Genomic DNA, 21,660 nt, shown 5'->3' on the forward strand with positions numbered 1-21,660 from the left:
TCTTTTGAAGAAGGAAAAAGTGAGAAAAAGAAAGTGTTTTACATATACTCACATATATACCATTTCTAACGTTTTTCATGTCTATTTAGAGATCTAAGTTCTCATCTGGCATAATTTTTCTTCTGCCTGAAGAACATCCTTCAATATTTCTTGTAGTACTGGTAATGAATTATTTCAGCATTTATTCATCAGAAACATCATTTCACCCTGATTTTTGAAATATAATTGTATTGGTATGAAATTCTAGGTTGGCAGTTTTATTTTGCACTTTTCCCTGTGGAAGGGAACTTGAAGGTTTAATCAGGAGAGTTTATAAGTACCATGATTATATCTGTGTTTCAGGAATGTCCTCTGGACAGTCCCAATTGTTTGGCTTGGGAAAAGTCTGAAAGCAACAGGAACAGTTAGGAGGCTGTTAAAATAAACCAGGGGAGATAAGATGAGGTTTCAAAGGAGTCAACCGTGGTAGGGATGGTGATAAGAAGGCTGGTTTGGAAGATACATTGTGTCATCAGAACTTGGGGATCTAATAGAAATGGAGACCATGACTCCCTCTGCTTTGGTGATGGATCTTGAGTGAGGAGAGGCCCCATTTACTGAAACAGGGGTTTGCAGGAGGAGGAGCAGGTTTGCGAGCTGAGTGGTGCCCGTCTCCACAGTGGTTTAGGCCCTAGGTTGGGGTGACTGCCCCCGATGCCAGGCCTGGCATTCAAGTTCTCCACTGGGACAAACCTTTATCTCTTTAGGGCCTGTGCACGCTTCCATCTCTTACCACAGCGCCCACCAGGGAATTAGAGCCTTGTTTTCCTCCAAGCTACTGAGCATGGGCTCTGACTTCAGATTGTATATACATGATATTGAGGGTCTGCCACTTCTAGGACTCCGGCTCTGATTCTCTGCTCCTTCTCACCTGAACTTGGCACTTCTGGGTAATGTCCTTGGGCTAAAATAAGCTCAGGTCAGCCCCTCTGTACATGGTGCCTGTCCTGTGGCCACTGGTCAGCGGCACCCCGCACGGCACCAGCCTCACCAGACCCTTGCTCCTTCTGCTCCCACTATCCTACTGGCTCCGCAAGTCATGCGGTGGCATTCGCCCCAAGTCATGACATTATTTAGACTTTTCCTTTCAACTTGGAATATGAAACAAGAATAAATCATTCAACCTACGTTGCCCATTTAACCCCTGTGTAAACTGTCTGAGGAATATAATGATAATTACCTTTTTCAGGGACAGGGTTGGGGGGAGAGTCAATTAAGGCTGTGCTTTGAGATCTTTCAGTGAAAGGCTCGGGGTTATTAGTGTTAACAAGATACCAGAGGGATATTTGCCAGCACCGACTCCCTTCGAGCCAGCATGTCTGTCATTAGTAATTTGGGGGCTTGGCACAGAGTCATGGGAATGTTTTAATGGCTTCTGTTCAACCCTAGAAATAGACTGTGAACTTGCAAAAAGAAATTCTTGTTTTCTCTGCTCTCCTCTATTTCTGTACACGTGGTGACTCTCAGAGGAGATCTCAGGTTCTTTGTCAAGGGACAAAGAAGTGGGCACCAGGGTCTGGTGCCGACCCAGTCAATTCTGATGGAAGATAGAGCCCCGGCAGGTTCCAGAGACTGAGTTAGAGATGGGTTATACCACTGGGCAGACTTCAGCCTACACCCCGTTTCTGGAGCTACCTGGAGACCTTGTTAATTGAGTGAAGTTTGGGAGTGATAGGTACGAGTCTCCTTCTCCATGAATTATTTGGGAAAAATTTGTTAATTTGAACAAGTCATTTTATTTCTAAGCCAACTCCCACATACTTTTCGGAGCTGTCTGGATGAGTCAAGAAAAAAACTGTTTTCTGCCTGGGAGGCCTGGACTTGTTTCTAGAACACGAGCAAAGAACATGTGTGTCTAACCAACTCGTGTTCGGCCCCTCTTTGGAAGAGTCTGTGCTATAGCTTGATTTTGCATTGGTTAATAAACTGTTCTCTTAAAAGCCTCCAGTTCTCCCTCTACCTCAGTTTTAGCCTTTATTTTTGTTCCCTTCTTTGCTTATGTTTAATCAACTTATACTTGTTGAAGTAACATGATAAACTAGAAAAAACAGCAGATATATTGCAATGACAAATACCTTTGACTCTTACCAATGGTGACCTTGCAAGTCACTTAACCCCTACAACTATCATTTCAGCCTCCGAAAGGTGTGGTGATGACACAGGGGCCCAGCAGGAGAGCTGGGATGATTGAGTCAATATGGATACAGTTATTTCAGGTGTTGCAGACACAGAGAGTCACGTAAACGTGTGAAGCTATGGAATACAAACAATAGGGTATGGTGAGGACTGTGGCAAATTGGGGTATTCATGCTCCATCCACAGGGAGCAGCTAATATTCTGCTGCAGCAAATATCTGCCAGAATTTCTTTCTTTTTTCAAAGCAAATAGGATACTTGGAAATTTATATATATAAAGTGTACTAATTTTTAAGCATTGGAACCAATTCATTTTCTTTCAAATGAAAGTGTGGAACAATGGAAACATAGTTTTGGGCTGGATTTGGCTAACAAACTACCAGTGTGACATTTATGGTTTTATTTATCCATTTCTGCCTTCTCTTTCTCTTCCTCTTTATCCTTTGATATTTTCCTTTTTCTTTTTCTACCTGTTTTTTTCCCCCTGACAACAATGGTTTCTTTAGATTTTCCTAAAGTAACACCAGATTCTTTGCTTGGGATGGATTCATACAAATCACAATTTCTTCATTCTTCCAACAGGCCCACTCAAATTCCCCTCTCTTTTCATACAACCAACGATACAAAGACACAGCAAACTCACTGAGTTTTGAAACAGTTCAGTCTATGCTTCTATTCCCATGAGGAAAGTAAAGAATAAAGCTTCCTACTTTTACTTAAAAAATAAAGTAAAAAATTAACCCGCCTCCCCCACACTCCTTGGCTATTGACATGATCACCAGGAATGCTCACTCATTACTCACTCAGGGATATCTGTGGTTGAGTTCACCAACCTGTGGCCACATAGATGGCGCCAATCCCGAGAGCCCAAAGGGGGCATGACAGTGTGGCTCCATTGCCTTTCCAGAAAAATATGCTAAAGAAGCCCCAACCACCGATTGGCTAGTAATAAATTGTACCACAAAAGGTATGTTCTTTACCAAAAAATGAGCACGATTCTTCCCAGTTGCAATGACTTGCCCCTTTTAACTCTTTTCTTGGAAGACATGTACCTACTTCATTTAAGATGAGAAAACACATCTTTGTAAATGGTGTAGTAATACTTTGTATGTATGCCCAAATTTTCTACTTCTTCCCCAGTGATGGAAATAATTAATTGTTAAGAGCACTCTTTCCAGTGAGTTTGGATGTAGCCACACAATTCTTAATATACATGGCAGCTATTACCAGTCATTTGGGGTTAGGATGTGTGTTAAAATCCAAATGCTAAAAAGTAAAAACAACCCAAAAATCCCTTAAATGGTGAATGGATTAAAAAAATGTGGTACAGCTGTATAATGGAAAGTTATTTGCCCATAAAAAGAGATAGAGTGTGGATACTTATAATAACTTGAATGAACCTCAAAACATTATGGGAAGCCAAGAAACCAGAAACATGGGACCATGTATTGTATGAGTCCACACATATGAAATCTCCAGAACAGGCAAATCTATAAATGCAGGAAGTAGATTAGTAATTTACTGAGGTTGAGGTGGGAACAGGGCTCCAGGTTTGTTTTGGGGATGATGAAAATATTCTAAAATTAGATGGTGGTGATGGTTGTATTATTTTGTAGATTTACAAAAAGTCTTTGAATTGCATACTTAAAACCAGTGAGTTCAACATTACGTAAATTATACCTCTACGTTGATAGAGCTATTTAAACACACACACACACACACACACACACACACACACAGTAGGTTTGCCTATTTGTCAAGACATTTGATTACCTAGAGCCAGAGAGCTGTGGAGGACAAGCTACTCCAGAATCTTCCACTGACTTGCGGTGTAATATTAAGAAGGGAGTTCCTTTCTCTGTCTGCGGTTTCTTCATCTAAAAGTTGAGGTGTTTGAGTTGATGCTGTTTCAGGAACTTTTAAGCTCCAACAGTACCTAAGAAGAAGCAAAGCGAGAGTAGTTACTGCTGATGTTTCACCATGGCTGCTGGTCAGGCTGTCTACTTTTGGGGAAGAGCAGAGATCAGGGACTTGTCCTCTGCCAACGTCTGGCTTGAAACCTTACCCAGAGCATTCAAGAGTGTCTGTCTATTAGTATAAGGAGATTAGGAATATGAATATTTGGAGGCCTCCAAATGCAATATCAAAGGTATCTAAGAATTTAATATCAGTGTGATGTACGACAGTGTGACATTCCTGTCCCATCCACTGCGTCTTTTAATCTTCCCAGAGGGTATGAAGCATTGGGAGGAAAACATCACCCTCCATAATCTAGTCTGGTTGGGCAAGTAGTTACAGTGAGGAAAAGAGGTGAGTTTGTGTATGTGTGTGTGTGTGTGTGTGTGTGTGTGTGTATCCTTGCTTTGGGTATGTTTTGTGGGAGGATAGGTTTTGGAGTCAAACCTAATTTTCCTTCCCAGTTTTGCTATTAAATCCTTGTGGGACCATCACTTCACCTTTCTGAGCAATCTGTAAAGTGGGGGTGATCAGGAGGTATTTTTGAAAGTCTACAAGACCTTTACATTAAACATCTAGAGGGGTTCCAGAAACAAAGGAAGTGCTTCCTAAACGTTTGTTTCTGACTTTTCTGATCTTTTTGTCACCTCCACCAAGTTCACAGTCTGTTTGGAGTTGGCTGGGTCTAGATCGCGGACTCGAAATGAAAGTTGTTCACCTCTCTGGCTAATCAGATACACAAATGCAGACAACCGAGGACACGCTGATTTGTAAGGGGACCCGGCTTCACCGAGTGACTGTTCACTGACTCTGGGAATAATCCCCTGCCTTGTCAGTTTTCTCTTCTTTGTTTCTCTCTCTGGCCTCAAGGTTTCCTAAATTGGAGTTATGACTCTTCGGTAAGACACTAGGTCCATAATAATGAATGTTCCTTGGCACCAAGGTCATGGCAGGGACTCAGATGAGAATCATTTCTAAGCCAGATGCCCCAGGAGCACACCCACTTCTTTCACTGCACATTTGGTCAGAGGATCCAAGTTTCTGTTTCTGCTCTGGAGCAAAGCAGTGGCTGGGCTTGCAGGCTCCGCATCCTTTTAAGACACGGGCAGAAAACTCCACAAGGCTGGGTGCTTTCAGATTTTGCAGGACCACACACACTGATGGGAAAACCAACTTTAGTGATACTTTGCATATCTTTGAATGCCTTACTCTGGTCTTGGAGATGCAGAGATGTGTTAAGTATTAGGTGAAGTGAGAAAAGGGGATGAACATTTATGGGGCCTACTTTTTGCTTGGGGCTTGAGATGTTTATTTATTCTTCTATTCACTTAATTAAGATGCAAGAAAACTTTTGATTGAATTTTTATGTAACAAGAGAATCTCAGACTGTTTGTCAAAACAAATGAAGCAATGCAAAAGTACACAGGCAGAAAAGTAAAAATATCCCTTCACCAGCCACCGCACCTCCTTCTCTACTCACCTTTCCTTCTGGAAATTTTAATCTCAAGTGGAAGTAACCCCTTTTAGTAGATTAATATGGATTCTTCTCTTGACCTTTTTTCAGGCACTTTGCCATAAATGCAAGTTGGTCTGAAATCCCCTCACCCTAATTATATATGCTACTTATGTTTCTACATGATTATAGAGTAACCCTCCCCTTTTAATGACAACCTAGCATCCTATTTTATGCAAGTTTTAAATACTCACATTTGTTTAGCTCACATTTGTGCCCCATTCCTTGTCATATACTTTGTTTCTTGCTGGTTGTGCATGTAACCATACACTTGTATATTTGTGTATACTTGCAAGTAATTTTGTAAACTGGATTCTTCAATAGAAATTTATTGAGGGAAGTATCTACGAGGCAGAGGACTGGATCCTATAAATACAGCAACCGACAGGGGACTAGGTGCTCCAAGTACAGCAGGGAAAAGCTATCACTGCTTCCTGCTGCCATGAAGTTTGCAATCTAGCCCGCCCTTGCATGTCCAATGTCCATTCCACCTTGCCCCCACTTCTGCCCTGCCTGTTACTGCAATAATGATTATGACCCCTGGTTTACAGATAAGTCTGCGGCTCAAAGAAGTATATGAGCCATAAGCAAGGCCACCTAGACTATTTGTTGTACAGCAGGGAAACATTCCCATGTCTGACTCTAAAACTCCCACTCTGCCCATTACCCTGTCAATGACTAGAATTTGGACAGTTTCATCCCATCAAAGGATGGTGTGTCAAATTGACCTGTCTGGTATTGGAACTAAAGCATTAGAGATCCAGGCAAAGGCAACAGAAGCAAAGAGGTTAGTTCCTGCTGTTTGTAAAACCAGGTCACTTCAGCCCACGGGGAGGAGGAGTGGCCCGAGCCATTCATTGGAGGAGGGTCTGCCCTGGAGTTAGGCATATCAGGTCTCCAATGCCAAGCCAGCCACTTTGCATCTGAATAGCCTTGGTCAAGTCACTTGTTTCCATCAGACTCAGGTTTCCTTATTTATAAAGTAGGAAATATCAATATCCACCTTTCTGGTGGTTGTATGGTTTCAGTGAGCTCATGTGCATAAAATATTTGCAGAGTTCTTCAGACAGAGTGACAGCTATTAGCTATTGTTATGGTTTTGTTTTATTTTTCTGGTGCTAAATCTGATCGCCCTTCTGGAGTCCCTGGATTGTTCTGACAACCCTGAGCCAAGCACCTGCCTTTTCATCACCTTTGCTGTCCTCAGGAGCCCTCAGGCAATTCTGGGTACAGCTCCCATGGTAGGAGAATGTGAACATGATATGTCCCCAATATAGTCCAGGGGTAAAAGGAGGCTGTTAATTAGAAATGGAAGAGTGGGCACAGCTAATGGTTTTCCGAGTAGCCATTTACACTCACAGTTTGGGAACTGGGTGTGATTTCTTCTTAGAATAACTCCTTGGAGAATTTGTGACCTCTTCTGATCCTGTCATCTAGTTTCCAGAGTATCTTCTGTCCTCTGAAGGCCCAGCTTTGGAACTCCGCTCTTTGGCTAGACTCTCGCTGCCAGGCTAGACAAGTACAGATGCTACTTGTCAGGCTTGGGCCAAGTTACCCGGTTGGGACACTCACCACTGGGCCAGGCCATCCCTCTACCAAGCTGGGCTCTCAGCCACGCCTGGAGAGATGCCAGCGGGAAGGAGGCAGGGCCTGTGCGGAGCTGGTGTGGGTGACTGCTGCTGGGAGCCTGAGATGGCCTGCAGCTACGAGGGCAGGGCTGGTGACATCAGCCCCTCCCAGGCAGCAGGTTCAGACAAGAGGCGAGGGAGGCCGCTGGCGCCCGGGTCAGAGGGGGCATTGGCAGCCAGAAGAGTGAGCCCTCCCAGGCCTGGGCTCCTTGGAGCCTGCCTACTCTGGCATGGCTTTTGGGGAAACCTGTTGGGCGAGCTCTTGTGTGTTTCCCTGTAAGGCTAGGTCTTCTAGTCAAGGCAGAAAAGTGGGGTGAGGGGAGGGAGCTCCTTAAGGTCTCTGACATGTACTTGACACGCTGCCAAAGGGTGGTTTATGTTTCTAATCAGAGATGTGTTATGATACCAGGGCTGCTCCTGTGGCGGCGATAGCCAAGTCCTGCCTGCGGCTGGGGCTCCCTGACATGCCTTTGCCAAGGCAGGAGGCAGTTGGGTGAAGGGAGTGGATTGCCAGACTCGGGGCCAGCAGATGTAGCTGCCCCCAGACCTGGAGCGTGTGACTGCAGGGTAGACTGTCCTCGCCCGAACTCCAGTCTGCTCATCAGCTAGATGGGAATGATGGTCTGCCCTCTCAGCTCTCCACAGCAGCATGCTCCTCAGTGACACACTCACCGTGCTCTATTCTAGGCATTTCACAGATACCTCACTTAATCCTATAATGACAGCGTGATGCAGGTGCTATTATGATCCTTGTTTTACAGATGAGGCACAGAAAGATCATATGATTTGGCCAAGGTCTCATAGCAAAGCCGGCAGAGCTGGGCTTGGAACCGGAGCAGACATCTCAGGGTCCGTGACTTTAACCGCTGTGCTACGTATGCTTCCCGGAACTTGCTTAGGACCCTGGTCCTCTCCTTCCCAGCACATGACTCATTTGGGACTAGCACGTTAGTTGATGTGATTACTTGGGGAATGCCCGTTTCCGTTATTGGATTCTGAGCTATCCATCTTGGTTTTTACGCGTCACCCCCAGCACCTAGCTCTGGACCTAATAAAAACTGTTCTGCAGTACACATGTGAGGGGCCGCCCTGCTGGGAGGATCAAGATAAAGAACTTGAAACTACAGGTGTCTCCCTGTGCAATCACCCAGCACTGCTCTGAGCTCACAGTAGACACTTGGGAAATGTTTATGTTCAGGCAAGACGTACTCTGGGCTGCGAGTTTACCCCAGTGACTTTGCTCTGGGGACTCTCAGTGCAGCACGATCAGTCATGAATAGAGTTGCCCCCTCATGGAAGCCATTGGAAGAATCTATCTGACTCATCTACAAGAAGAAGAAGGGCAGGGATCACACTTTTTAGGCAGGTCAGCACTGTGGGTCATGTGCCTCGTGGATCTTCCCTTGCAAAGGTGACCTCAAACAACATCTCCTCAAGGTAATTGCTGCGTGCGGAACATGGAAAGCTGGTGCAGACCATCTCTCTTCCTTGGGGAGGAGGGTTTTCATTGCTCTGTTCAGCAAACTAATCCATTCTCATCTTCAGCATCAGGCCTAAAGCCCACAAGAAGGACAGAGAAGAGAGGCTGCTGCTTCCTGTTCACCTTCCCCCCTCTCTTCTTGGCAGCCTCTGTGTTTGTGGTGCCTGATAGGATGAGAAAAGCCGAGGACCAGCCTCAAATTATGGCCATTAGCTGGACCCTCACACGGGGGTGTTTGTGTCCTTTGCCCACTCGGGCTGACAGCAGCAAAGGCACGAGGATACCTGCGTGCATCGTGTATGTGTGAGGGTACACGGAATGTTCCATCTCTGCGCTGAGGAGTCCCACGCTTGTGGGAAATCTGATGTCTTTTCAAAAAGTTTGCTACATTTGGCCACAGTATTTCCCCTGCCATCATGCTCACCCCGAGTCTCCTTGCTCAGTTCCCTGAGCATGTTGAACTGACCTCTGGGCATGGCTAGGTTTGCAGTGGGCTTGGCTGGCACGATGCAAACATGCTACTGGCCTGTCAGACAGACAGATGGACAGATAGGCTGAAATGAAAGCATAGGTCTGATTGATCTCTAAGTTGAAATGCATAATTTGTTTAGATAATATCAGAAAAGGAAACATCTGCCAGAATATTATTACATTTTCATGTATTCAATTCCCGTTAGCAAAGAGAATATTGTAGAAAAAGGTTTGAAACCACACTCCACAGGACTAGCATTGGGTAATGCATAAATGACTTTGGTTTCTTTCCCAAAGTGGAACATAGTCAACCAGAAAGCTTATGCAAATTTATTGAGAAGTATTCTATACCAGACCCAGTGCTGGGACTAGGGAGGTCCTTCATTGGAGCTCATTTGTTGCTCCCCCCTCCGCACCCCCCCCCCATTCTGTGTCTGGAGTGATAATAAGGCCAGAGAAAGAACATGTCAGTATGAGAAATGGATTTTTTTTTTCTTAGTGAATGCCTTAGTTACCTGCTTGAAAATGTCGCCAGGGCCAGGCTGGCTATTTAGCTTCCTTTGGGAGCAAGAGAATTCTTGGCACTCTCGGTTGAGGTCTTTATTTTCCAAGGAGGTGTCCTTATTTCCTGAAGACAATTTCTTGGCTCAAGCAAACCAACTCAACAGTCATCTGCATTCCTTGACAGGACTATTGCTCCTGAGTATTGCCACACCTGGGGTGTGTGCTGGGGCCCTAGATTTGAGGCATGAATATCTTTATCCATGTAGGGTAAGGTTGGTAGCAGCTTTTGCTACACTCCCCACAGGTGGCTTGGCTCATAATCAAAATCCCTTTAATTCACATGAGACATCTTCTTTAGGAATCACTGATAGCTGCTCAACAGTATACATCATTTGATGTGGGCATCAGGAGTCTTGGAAGATTTGGGGCTAACCTGATATGATGAGGCTGTGATCTTGTCAATAAAAGTGATGTATAAATCTGCGTGATTGGATTTATAATTTTGCAAGACTCTTTATACATGTGCCATTCCAAAATTTAAAAAGTATTTTCTTAGATTAAGTCGATTTAGGAAATAGTGTCATTAAGGGAGGAAAATTGGTGTGAACTGATTTAGAAATGTTCGAAATCTTGCATTGTGGAGGAATCAAACGGACTGCTTCCTTGTTGCACTACAGAGTGTGGATGTTTATGCATGCATGTGCACATGCACACACACATTTTCTTCTCTTCTTGTTCTCCTTGGACATCTCTCTATTTTTTTCTTGCAAAGTAATTTTGGGTATATCCAACTCTCTGGCTCTTGATGATTTTGGAGTTATATCATTTTGGAGACTCATATCTACCTAGTCCTGATTGTTTAACAGAAGCTTAACTTTTGGGCACCTGACTCCTGGATTTCTAGTTTCTAGCAGGTGGTCTTACCAGGCCATCAGGCATCTGTCTCTACCTGCTCTGTCCTCGTCCTTCTCCCCACCTGGGATATCACCTCAGTCCTTGATATTCAGCTGTCAGTTCTGAGGCCTATAGGCTGTAGTTTGCTAACATTTGGCATAAACCAAAGAGAAGATGGAAGTTTAAGACTCAACAAACATTCAATAGAACGCTCATGATGTGTCAGGTACTTTAATTAATTTATTTTATTGAATCCCTCAAAAGCTGTGAAGCAGAAAAGGAATTCCCAGTTTACAAAGAAGACTGAGGCTCAGTGCAGTCCACGTTCTTAGAGACGTACGGCTAGTAAAGGGCAAGAGCGAATCGAAGGTCGCGCATCATAACTCAGGTTCCTTTTGTCATTTTTCTCTGTAGGCTTTCCAAGGAGGCTGAAGCCCCATAAATAATCAAGTCCCCAGAAACCATACCGCTGTCTTTTTCTTGTTCAGGGAAGTGTGACTGTGTCATGACTTGGCCAGGACTAGCTGCAGGCCATGCCGGGACCTCGACCTCGGGGGCACGAGGGGTCTGGCAGAGGAAGAGGGGCTAGGACTAAAATGGAGGGAACTTGCCCAGCTGGAAAGTTGGCAGTTGGTGGAGAGAGGGGTTGCAGTTGTCCAGATGGATGTGGGAAATTCTGAGGGGTTCCCATTTAGTCTCGTCTCCCTAGTGGGGGACTGTGGGGGTCGGGGCGTGAGCAGAGAGATCGGGGATCTCCAGGCCATGATTATGCTGGCGGGGGCAGGGGGGGCACCCTTGTGTGCAGTAGGATGATGGATAGAGGCCCCTGGGTGGAGGGACTGGGAGGGGCTGGGAGGGGCTGTCCATCACTGGAGCGGGCTGGTTCTCACGAATGAGTTCCAGCCGGAGTGAGGAGGAGGGATCTAAAATGGAACACACACTCACACAACCTGGGTGACAGCTCTGCAGGGGGACACCCCAGATTAAGGGCATCTCCTCACAGGGGCGCTTGCTGCCTGCTCTGCTAGATAACCCCCTGCTCTTCTTCCACACTGGGCTGGACTTTTCTTCACCCAGACACACTCGCACCTCCCGACCTTGGCACTTGCCATTCTCTTCTCTGGGAATAGTCTTCTCCCAGATGTGCTTGTGCTTCCCTCTCTCACTTTGTTGAGGTTCTCTTTCAAAAGGCACTTGCTCAGGGAGGCATTCCTTGACCACCTTCCCTTCCCTTTCCAACCTTCTCTCTCCTCCAGTACTTTATTAGCATTTCCTGCTGAACATTTTTCCCCTTAGCGTTTACCACTAACCTGCAGTCTGTGTTACCTTGTTACCTTTTTATCTTGTTTCTTTACTGCTCTCTAGAACAGCGGTCCCCAGCCTTTTGGGCACCAGGGACTGTCTTCATGGAAGATAATTTTCCCACAGGCCAGGGATGAGGGGAGATGGTTTGAAGATGATTCAAGTGCAATACATTTATTGTGCACTTTATTTCTATTATTAATACATTGTAATATATAATGAGATAATTATACAACTCTCCATAGGTTGGGGACCATGCTCTAGAAGGTCTAAGAAGTCAAGAATTGGATATAGACTTATTTCTATAGTCACAGTGTTTAGAACAGTGCCTGGGACATTGTTGGCACTCAATAAATATCTGTAGAATTAATAAATTCATGTATCACAAGTTGTAATTATGTGTTTAATCATTTATTGTCTTTATCTCCCACTAGACTATAAGCTCTGTGAGAATGAAGACCATGTCTGTGTTTCCATTGCTGCATCGTCCATGCCTAGACTGTATTAGGTTCTCAATAAACACTTAAAAGAAAGAATGAGTGAGAATTAGGAGCAGCTGTGGCTTCTAACTGGCAGAAGAAGCCCAAGAACTTGCATAACTTCTCATCGTAGCCCCATCAAGTTGTATTGTGTTTATTAGACTTATTTACAAAGGAGTTTATCTTTCCCACTAACCTAAGGATTCTTTAAAGGGCACGTGCTGTGTCTTATTCATCTCTGAAGTCAAGATTGTTAACACCAAGTGGCACTTAGGAGGCAATAGTGAATTTTTTGCCAAACGAGTGAAGACACACTGCAGCAGGCAAAGCAAGGCAGGCCTTAGAGTGTAAACCTCATCTGAGAGCTCACTGCCTGGTTAGGGCTGACACAGGAAGGGCAAGGCTGTATTGCAATGCTCAGTCTCAGAGCAGGGAAGGGCTGTGAAGACCAGACAGGGAGGATACTGGGAGACCTTTCAGAGCCCCAGAGGACCGGATCCTTCCAGGCATGGCTGGTCCTGGCTCGGGTAGCAGGAGCAGCTGAAGGAGAGGAGGCAGGCAGGTGAGGTGAGGTGAGACAGGATCATGGAAAGACCACACAAGAACCCATGGCCAACTGGGCTGGTGATGATCATTCAGTGAGCAAGGAGAGACCACACGGGAGACTTGGGTCCCTGTGGGCCTGGGGTAAAGGTACTCTTCACATCTGAAAAACCATCGTAGATATGACATTAACCCATTTCCACCTCCATCAGGAAGCCTGAGTCCTAAATTGCTTTTCCTGACACTCTAAAACCTATATAACAGGTTGGGTTGTATATGGATGGATTGCACAGAGTTGCTAAGTGGCAAGCCATCCATGGGGTGGATCTGGAATGATTTCTAGAGTAAGCACTAGCGATCAGGGATGCTTTGGGGTGGTTATTTATCTTAAAGTCATGAATGTATGACGTGGATGAATGAACACACCAATGAATGAATGACCAAATCAATAAATGAATTAAATGAAAGGATGAATGAAAGTTCTTGCAATATTATAAGAGGAGGCACAAGAAAGGCTTCTAAATAGGAGCCGTGGAAGCCCTCTAAATGAGGGTCAAGGCCAACTGGGTTTCAGGGAAGTCATCACGTGCATGTTATGCAGAACTCTAGGAGAAGGCTTTCTATTAATAAAAAAGGAAGAAATTGAATTGGACTCTGAATAACGAAAGCAATCTGTTGTTTAATTGCTTTGTGAGTTTGGAACTTACTGAGATTTTCTCTGTTGGCTAATATCTGGATGATATTTGTAGATGATACATGGATATTTTAAAAAACCAATATTTTCTTTGCGTTTTGCTACTGAGCCCATTCCTCTGCAGAAAAAAAAGACCCAAGTATTTTCTATGTTAGCCTATGTATATTTCTTGCAATGGCATATTGGGCTGAGAAAGGTGAGATCAAGTCTCCTCCTGCTACGAATGTTTCTATTGATGTCTCCTTGTTATCTCTAGTGTCGCTTCATTACCCATTTTGATACTATGTTCCTTGGTGTCTAAGACTCATGATACACAGTTAGTGGGGAAAAAAACAGCATGACAAACAAGGGATGCTGAAGTAAAGAGATGACATAAAACACTGGGAACAGTGAGGACGCTATCTTAGCTCTGATAGACATAATGTAACATGGAAGTGGAAAGAGAAAGATGAGTAACCCTTGAGTGCTTTCTGTTGGTTACTGGGTACTTTGGGCCTGTTTTCTTATTTAATACTCACATTGTCTGAGATGGGTATCGGCATCTTATTTTATTTATATTTGTTATATATTTTGTATACCATATTGATGGCATTTCACTGGTTTAAGATAGAAGATGGTCCAGGCTGCAAAGAAAAAACTAGATAAAATGGGAGGTAATGAGAGAAGAATAGAGGGGTGTCAAGATTATGAAAAGTCTGGAGATTGGGGTGAAATCTTCTGGCAATGGAGAGCTTTTGCCAGCAGGACTTGGGTGTGCTTAACCGGAAGGCAACCCCGAGTCCCCTGCTTTGGTCAAGGCTGGCACAGAGGACTTGGTGGCTGGTGTTCAATCCACAGGGGCAGACTCAGACCTGCAGCTATGAGTGACCTGGGAGGGGTGGGTTCTGACAGTGGGGCAGGGATAGAATGTGCAATTTAGAAAATTAATCTGGTGTCAAAAAGACAAAGACCCGAAGCTGAAAAATCACTTGGGGGTTATTGCAAAGGTTCAGAAATAAGCATTATTGCCTTGATTTAAAAGGAGCAGTAGAAATGGAAGAGAAGTGGGAGCATAAGAGAGACATTTAGAAGGAGGAATTTGTACAACTTAATTGCTGAGTGAATATCTGAGTAAAAAGAGAAATAATATGTTTGGTGTCAAAAAAAATTCAGTGAATAAGAACTGCATTGGGCCTTTTATGTTCATTTTCTCACTTTATCTCCAAAACACCCTGTGAAATACATGCCATAGCCCCTACTTACAGGTTAGAAAACTGAGGCTCAGAGAGGCTAAGTGATGGGCACATAAAGCTAGAGGTGCAATTCAAATCCAGCTACTTCTGATTTCAAAATCTAACCTAGGCCGAGCGTTGCCGCTCATGCCTATAATCCTGGCACTCAGGGAGGCCGAGGTGGGAGGATTGCCTGCGTCAGGATTTCGAGACCAGCATCAGTAAGAGCAAGACCCCATCTCTACTAAAAATAGAAAGAAATTAGCCAGGCAACTAAAAATAGAAAAAATTAGCTGGGCATGGTGGCACACGCCTATAGTCCAAGCTACTCAAAAGGCTGAGGCAGGAGTATCACTTGGGCCCAGGAGTTTGAGGTTGCTTGAGCCAGGCCGATGCTATGGCACTTTAGCCCGGGCAACAGAGTGAGACTCTGTCTCAGGAAAAAAAAAAAAAATCTAACCTATTACACAAAGTGACTTGTGAACTGTAGGTACTGCCTATACCTGGGAAGTACAAATGAGCATTCAGTGGCTGTGATACTGGATGGACTCACTATGTTAAACAAATATCTGGCTTTTTTAAAAAAATAAAAAAACAACAAAAACAAGGCAGAGTGCTGAGTCACTCACCCCAGGCCGCCGGAGGGAGGGAGGTAATTATAAACAGCTGGAACAGACATCATGGGGCTCCACTAGAACAACCAGAGGAGAAGCGGGAAGGGACAAGGGACTGGCTCCGGAAAGGAGAAGGAGAACTGAAGCGGGGAAGTTACTGCCGAGGATGGAGCGTGGCCAGACAGAACCGGATAGAGCCAAACAGAGCCAGAGACTGTTGTTCTGAGAGAAAAAAAAAAAAAAAAATCCGATGCTAAAAATTCAAGAACTCCTTGAGCTATGTTGTCTCTCAGTAAAGCAATGGACTCATGACCCTGGAACCTGTGTCCTTGACCCTCCATCACATGAATTAGGTGTGAGTGGAGGCAGAAAGAGAGAGACCCCGTGAAAGATCTACAGGTGGAAGGGCAGAGCTGAATGGGGAAGCATCCTGTTTGCACCTGGAGGTTATTTTTTCTCAGTCTTCTCTCCTGTAGGTCCTGGTGGCTCGTTTTCCAAGAAAGGCTAAGTAACTAGTATCTTTTTATAGATGAATGACCACTTGCCTTTTGATAGACAACCACTGAGTTCATTTTTCTCTCCTGAATGGTCGTCCTACTAAGCGAACCCACCACTGATGACGCCAGGATCACCTGGGCAGCTCCTGAAGCCCAGGCCCTGGCCAGGGGGAGGACTTCTGCAGCACTGGCCCTGAAGCCTTGGCTAATGATAGAACATCATTCTATTCACCAGAAAATGGGAAGTCGGGAGGGGAAGCAGATTGGGAGCGTGGGACAAGGCATGCTCGTTTGCTGCCTCAAGTCACCATCCCCGGCACCTGCTCTTCTCCAGGGACTTAGGTAGAGGCTCATGGACAAGCTAGATTTGAGGGATTTAGCTTTAAGTGAGAATGAGACAGCCGAAGTGTCCTGCAGTCCTTCTGACTGAGATGGGTAGAGATGGGTGAGCTAGGGGATGTGAAGATATTAATCCACAAATAAATGGCCCCGTTGAGTGAGCAGGGTCTTTGGAAGTGATGGAGGCAGGAAAAGCAGGGTGCCTGGGAACACAGGAGGAAGCCTCTCTTGTTTTGGGTGAGAATGTCAAACTGTGTAAGCGTGGTGCCAGGGGTCAGAGAGAATGTGAGCACACAGGAAGGTCAAGTAGATTTGGGTTGGAACTGCAATGTTTCAGGGGCAAGCTGTTCAAGAGCAGGTAACATTCGCAACCTCTCTGAAACTCATCTATATATGGGGCTAGAAATGGCAAAATGAGGATGAGACTGAATTAATGCCTGTAAAGTGTCTGACATGGTACTGGGTACAAAGTCAATTCTCAGTGAAGATCACTTTTCTTTCTCTTTCTTCTAAGGAGAAATATGAATAATGAAGACACCCTGGTAGCCAAAGACTCTGCTAAGAGCTGGGTTGGAAAATCCCACGTGGGTAACAATTTAGATCGACAAGAATTATTTATTAAGTGCCAGCCCCGTTAATAGTGAAACCAAAGCGCAGCGTACTAACATAACTTATTCAAGGTCACGGAACTGTCAGGTGGGACTCAAATTCAGTTTCCCCAAAGCTGCTTTGAAGGTTGATGCTGGATTTCTCCTGCTCTGGCTCATTTTGTTAAACTCAGAAAGTCTATGTTTTTAATTAAAACCAAAACACGTCCATTCAGTGAACATACCTCATATCTCAGCAGTCTTTAGGAGCACCCTGGGTCCTCCCCTCACCTTAATAAGATCAAGAGAGAAACAATAATCGCAGCTGCTGTCCTCCCCAGCTCCCTTGGCTCCAGAGCGGGGCGTCTCTTTCTCTCAGGAAGCTCTGTGAGTCGGGATCCGTTCCTGGAGACCTCAGCTCGGGAGGCTGTGCTAAGCTCACCTGTGTGTGCAGAGTGACCGGCCCTTGCCGGGATCCCATGACAAGGCACTTGGTCTCAGGCTGGATACTGAGCCTGGTTCTTGGATGGAGGCTGCTTTTGATCCTTTGATTAGTTGTCGTGCTCCCAGCTCAGGTGATCATTCCTGCCCAGGATGTGTTTGGGGTGATGGAATAAACGAACTCACACTCGTAGCCCTGGTAGAGCAGACGCCTTTTGTGTCCACTCAGTGAGGAAGGCCAGGATCCTCTGCAAAGACTGAAGCAGAGGGAGGAGGCCCTTCCTCCGGCCCCAACCCTGTCTTTCTCATCACATGGAGATACAGAACAAAGATGCCTGGATTCCTTGGGTTCAGGTCTTTTTTCGACTGCTTAACAATGGACAGGGTCAATTGTCCATCTGCAAAAGGGCAAAGTTTGGTGAGCTTCTCTATGTCTATTGGAAATTCTGACATTTGATGACCCTGGAATAGGACTTATGGGGACACAGAACCCACTCTGGATCAAATAGACTTGGATTAAAACCCTCCTTTACTCACCATTTCTTAGACCTTGGAAAACTACCCTTTCAATCTCCATTTCAGCAAAGGATACTGTATGATGGGTGTAAATACTTAACATAGTGTGCTGGTATATAGTACATGCTCATTAAATGGCAATTTAAAAAATGCACCACATATTCTGTCAATACACACAGATGTAAAAGACTATATATGCCCTCCTCTCTACACTGCCAGCAAGAAGCACCCCTTGAAAGTCTGCCTCAGAACCATCCGTTTTCTGCTGTTTCAGACAGAACATGACCTGGTGTCAATTTTCTGCATTCCCTCCGAGGCAGCCTCAAACAGAAGACAGGGCTGCAGGGAGCCGAGGAACTGGCAAAACAGACAGCAGTTCTGGTCCTGAGGGCTGTTGAGCAATAGGAAAACACCCTTTAGGGGTAACTGCGGACAAAAAGCCCTTCCTGTTCCAAACTGGAGGCACACAGTGGAGCAGAGGGAGGTCGAGAGGCGGCAGTGGTTTGGTTTTGTTTGGGACCAGCTGGACCATCTGACAAGGCGGGGACCCAGTGCTGGGCTCGCCCTCCCCCACCCCTCGAATTCTGTGGGGCTCCATCAGAATGGGAGGTCGCCACATTGGCCAAAGCCTTGTCCCAGGGGGTCTTGGGGAGTGACAAAAGTGGCACAGAGTCCCTTTTCAGGGTGGTCTCTGATGGGAACAGAGAATCCAGGAAAAATTTTGGTGATAGAACATTAAAACAGAAACACATTTTTGGGAATGACATTTCCAATTTGGGGTCCAAATTCCTAGACAATATTAGAGCCTTGGTACAAAGGGAATGCTCCGTCCTTCCCTTTGGGGTTCAGATAGCATAGGTCTCCTTCCTATTATTGCTTTTTTTTTTCTTTCCTAGACACAAAAGAAAGTTAAGCACTGCACTCCAGGATGGAGCTGGAGAGAGAATGATCTATTTATTTAGAGCAGCGGAGCCGGTTTCCAGAAGATCTGCAGGAAAATGCCCTTTGCCTGCAGGCCCGTGGCACCCGGGCTGGTCTAAGCTGATTAAAGCTCCATTCAGAATTGCAATAACCCCAAAGATACGCTGGGGCCACTGATGGGCCTCGAGATTGGCCACTAAACTGATCGCTCTCTCTGGGATTGTGGCTGCTGTATTTTTGGAAACAGGGCACTTTTTAAAAAAAAAAAAAACATTTCTATTTTCTCATGGCTCTGCGTGCGAACCTCATTAATTTCTCAAAGTCTCGGCAGAAGAACAATTGCTCTAATTCCATCTGGCAAGTTTCTAAAGCCTGAACATTTCTCATATAATAGAAAATATATGGAAAATGAATAGACACACTTATATATGACCTCTGTAATAGATGGCCCACTATACATAATAGGCTACACCCCATACGTAAACACGCACATATGTGTGTATATAAATATTTTTTTCCTTGCCTTCCTGCCCTTATCCTGGAATTCTTAGCAATTTGGCCTGTCCCTGCTTATTAATGATGTTTCCAGAGCAGAGCTCATTGGTGCATTTTCAGCAATGGGCTGATTAATATGTGGGCACCGGGGAGCTCTTTGGAAGCCAGGGCATTGCTGGCTTGTTGACCTTGATGCTCTGGGGATAGTCTTGCTTCAAACTATGGAATCTCAGTTAGCATCATAAATTGTGGAGCCACTGGTTTTATTGCCCTTCTGCCTCCTGCTGGGAATGTTGTTTCTCTTTAATAATGGGCTGAGCAGGAGAAAGGAACACTTCCCCTCCTCCTCTTCCCTCCATGACTTGCCCAGTGCAGGCTGCATTCTTCTCCGCCACCTCCCCTCTCCACCTCCCAGCCCTGATGGCTAAAGCAGACACACGCATGTGCACACGCACACACACGTGCACACACAAGCACCAGCCACACAGGCTTGCATCCATGCAGCACTCACAGGCATACTCAAGCATGCACATGCATACAGACGTGCATGCACATGCTCTCACAAGATCACACATATATATGCAATATACACACATAATATACACACACACACACACACACACATATATAAAACCTATCATTTCTCCTCTTTTTAGCTTCAGGACTTAGTAAGGACACACATCCCCTTTTCTTGGCACAGCTAAATCAGGCAGAGATTTTCAAAAGGCACTTTTCTAAACATCAAAGAAAAACAGAAAGTAACCAATCTGAGAAAATATGAAGAGGATAAAAATAGGCTTGTTTTCAAAATAGAGGATTCTAGAATCTCGGTAGAAATAGGGAAGAGCTGGTCTGCCTTCTAAGTACTGTTCTCAGAAGGGCAAAGATAACTCTCCTTGCCTCTGCACTTCCCCATCCTCCCAGAGCCAGCACACTTGTTGGGCCCCAGGGACAAATCTCCGCAGGTAAGCTTGTCCTGGAGCTAGATCCAGGGGGAGGGTCACTTTCCTGCCTGCTGCCAGTTCCTCCCACTTCTAGATCATACATTCCACACCTAGCAAGCTCCAGCTCATGCTTCAATCTCTGCTTAGTTGTCACATTTTTAGGGAAGCCCCCTGGGGCTTCCTTGTCTACCAAACCCTTCTCTTTACATCCAAGAGTACTATGTTTCTTTTCCCTTCCACAGTACCATCACAGTTGTAAATTTGAGTTTATTTGTGGGAGCACTGGGTCAACGTCTGTCTCCATAGGTGGAATATAAACTCCTTCAGCGTAGGGATCCTACATATGATTGTATTCACCCTTCTGTCTCCGGCATCAATCCCATTACCAGGAACGTAGCTCACACTAAATAAATATTTGATGATTGAATAAACAACTCTTCTGTATTGGATTACACACACAAGAGAGGTGACTTCCCAAATCTATTCTAGTTCAAATGTCTAGTACAACAATCTGTTTCCATATTGTAGCAGATGCTGTTGGTGCCCTGCTCAGACCCCCTTTACTGAGCTGGTTGATACCACGTCTCAGCAGTACTGGTTGCCAGTGACTCACAGCTGGACCCTTCTTCAGAGCTGTTTCACCCAGAAAAGCCTGGGAAACTACATTCTCCCCAGAAGTTGGTCAGTAGCCAATGGCCAACTAATATGAGGATAAAAAAGTGTGGTGCCCTTGCCTCAAGATGGGATCCTTGTAGGTTCATCAGACTAGACTTCAGCTGAGCCCATATCTTTTTCTAGCTTCTTCCCCTGCTCTATACTGCTTCCCTCGCTCCCATACAAGTTTTGTTTGAGAGTCCTCCTTTAGTAACTTATTTGTGTATGAATCTCATGTTAGAAACTGCTCTCAGGGGACCTAAGTCAAGACATACTCAATATTCATAACCAGTGGGATACTGGTGAATGGACTTTCTGGAAGAAAAAAAAATCACAACTCTGATTTGCAGAATTTGCCAATTTCCATGGTGTAAAGAACCCCCATTATGGCTGAGTTCAAGCAGCTAATGCAAAGTTACCGAACACAAAGTTGGAAAGCGATGCATACAATTGGCTCACAGGGGTCGGTATAAGCCATATTCGTCATATCATAGGTCATAATATGCATAAATTAACAGTTGTGCACATAATATTAATATTATTAGTAGTATCTTTTTGGGGGGAAAGGGGACAGGGTCTTATTCTGTCACCCAGACTAGAGTGCAGTGGCATCATCACAGCTTACTGCAACCTCAAACTCCTGGGCTCAAGTGATCCTCCTGCCCTGGCTTCCCGAGTAGCTGGGTCTACAGGTGTGCATCACCATGCCCAGCTAATTTTTTTTTCTTTTCTGTAGAGTTGGGGTATTGCTATTGCCCAGGCTGGTCTCAAACTCCTGGCCTTAAGCAGTCCTCCCACCTCAG

The sequence above is a fragment of the Lemur catta genome, chromosome 17 (assembly GCF_020740605.2).
Source record: "Lemur catta isolate mLemCat1 chromosome 17, mLemCat1.pri, whole genome shotgun sequence".
NCBI lineage: Eukaryota > Metazoa > Chordata > Mammalia > Primates > Lemuridae > Lemur > Lemur catta.